A 2,900-nucleotide genomic window follows, 5' to 3' on the forward strand; every position below is an offset into this window, starting at 1 on the left:
CAAGTATCATCAGGAAAATGTACTTAAAGTATTCAATGCAGAACAATCCTCACATTTTAGAAACTGGAAACGGTCTGTCAGTTCTGTCAATCAACTAAGTGTTTCATCAGCTATTCATTTCAGCTGGCTATAACAAAACAATGTGTTTTACAAACTGCATGTGTTTTTGTGCAAAAATCTTAATTTGTAAAATAACTAGTAACTAAAGCCGTCAGATGAATGTAGTGGAGTGAAAAAAAAAGTACAACATTTATCTCTGAAATGTAGCAGAGTATAAGTAGGAAGTGGCATGAAAACAAATGACTCAAGTAAAGTACAAGTAGCTCAAATTTGCACGTATGTACAGTAATGGAGTAAATGGACTTAGTTACATTCCCCCACTGATGTGTAGTTTTTTCTTATGGACAATTTAAGCCATACTGTTTGGGCTGCAGCTATTTTCACAGTCAGTTAATCTGTGGAGTGTTTTCTCTATCAATCCATTAGTTTTTTGGTCAAATTCAGTTTACCGTCACAGAGGAGTGAAGAAACTAGAAAATATTCACATTTAACAAGGTGGAATCAAAGAATTCTTTCATTTACTCAAATCGATTAAGCGAATACCAAAATAATTGGCGATTAATTTAATAGTTGACAATTAATTGGCTAATCTTTGCAGCTCTACGTACTGTCCACTATCACATTTCTCTCCTCTGGCTGTAGGTCAGAGAATGGACAATACATGTAGAAACTCTCCCCAGTACACAGGGATTTAACAGATCTTATATTCCTAGCATGAAATTACCGTCCATTACAAGCCAGTCTCACGGCAGGTCATGAAATGGTCACGTTATTTAATCTATGGATTCTTGAACACGGACATGTTCATGTCGTTTTTTTCGTGATGGTGAGCACGAATTTTAAACTAATGTGACCGAAGATCGTGTCCTGTAATACAACCGTCTAGTTGTTGTCTCCCGCGTGTGGCGTTGAATTTCCACATTGTTGTCCCCCAGGAGATTGTGTCCCGGTGCACGAAAAAAACGAGATGACGTGTACACGAATCAATAGATTAAATATAACGTTACCATTTCACAAACTGCTGTGAAACCTTGTTGTCCATTGCCATAGGTGTCTCTGTTATTTGCATTTGCTAAGCCACGTTGGCTAATCTGATGCTAACGTGTTCTATCTAACAAGCTGACATTACATAATGCCTCATGTGTCACAGGTAAAATAACCAATTCCAATTAAAACACCATAAAAACCCAAATGTGCACATTTTGTTCCACATTTGTTCAAAGCCATCTAGAGATGTGGGCCTTCAATTTGGATGCCAGTGGGTATGTTGGATCGCCACTTAGTTTGAGTTGATGTAAGTCAAGCTCACAGTTAAACAACTGACTAAAAAGCAGAATTTACATCAGCTAAGAAAGACAGAAGGTCTAGCCATAGAAAAATAGAATAAAGCAAATATACATAATTACACAAATGGCCCCTTTACATTTATGCTCACATGCAAGCAGCCATCCACTCAAACCATTCACATGGTCTAATCTAGGCCCTTTAATACAGTTAAGTAAGATGTAAAACGCTCAACAACAACAAAATGTCTGACATGCACAGCAAAACGTCAGCTACTTTCTGCTAACTTTCTGTCAAACAACTTTTTCTTTACCATCTTTACGGTTGCGTGCGAGAGTTCAGGGACGAGACGGAGCAGGTTGGCCGCCTGGGATCAACAACAGCATTTCTGGACAAAAAGAAAAGAAAGGGAAACTGCTTTTAATGAGAGGGATGGGGTGGGAGCGGAGGGCAGAGCAGCCGCAGGCGGGCTGATATCTGATTGTGGAGCAGAGATGGTACAGATTGGTGTGTTTGCAAGACCCGATCACCTGCCACTTCTCATCTTGGGAGGTCCTTCCTTCCTCCTCTGCTCGGCTCAACACTCCACTGCTGTTCTATCTTAATGCGCCATACCAGAGTTTAGATCATATCATATCACATACTGTAGACTACAGCTGGGACAATGTACATTTGTCCCTATTGTATTCTTTCATGATACATGGGTGCCGATTGGATTTGTATTGCAATTTTTATTCATTGTGATTCTAGAAGTATTGCTATTCAATAGTATTGAATATTGTGTTTTTCTTTTCCTTTTTAGACAACAACAAAAACTGAATAATACACTTCTAGGGACAATGTATCATTTGAAAAAACTGTTTTCTAAGAAGAATGCACATGACATGTCAGTGAGTCAGTCTGACATTTATTGCACTTGTAAAGAAGAACACAACATGAATTTTCTGCATTTTCTGCTTTTGCTTTTTTTGTTGTTGCTGGAAACAGATATGATGTGTTTGCTCTTGGCGGCACCGTATGAAGGATTCACCTAAATGTTTTCTGTTTATACAATACCGATATACAGTATGTCGAGTTTAAAAATTTGTCACCAAAAATATCACGATACGTACTACCACTGTATACTTGACATTACTCAAGTCAATTATTTTCCATAGAGAGGTGTGTGAATGCAAAGTTGCCAGATCTGGGTTTAGGGACCGCTGAGCTTTGGGTTACGTATCGTAAGATCATAACATTATGAATTGGACTCACATGGTAGTTAATCAAAGAATTGATCAAGATTAATAATGATGTCCACACTGAAACAAAACTGGGGATGTCCGGAGCCAGACAGAACAAATCTAAACATTTTTGGGATGTTAAGGTATTAGCTATAAATCTAGATGTTTTGTCAGAGGAGAAGAGCTAAAAGTACCAACTTAAGCACTTAAACACTGCTAGTTGCATGGAAAGGGGGTGATTGACAGAGGTGTTGATGACTAAAATAAGAAATTGACTTGAGTTGAATAATACTGAACTATTGAGCAGCTGAATCCCCTCAGCGGCAGAGACTG

The sequence above is a fragment of the Etheostoma spectabile genome, chromosome 19 (genome assembly GCF_008692095.1).
Source record: "Etheostoma spectabile isolate EspeVRDwgs_2016 chromosome 19, UIUC_Espe_1.0, whole genome shotgun sequence".
In the NCBI taxonomy this organism is placed as follows: Eukaryota; Metazoa; Chordata; class Actinopteri; order Perciformes; family Percidae; genus Etheostoma; species Etheostoma spectabile.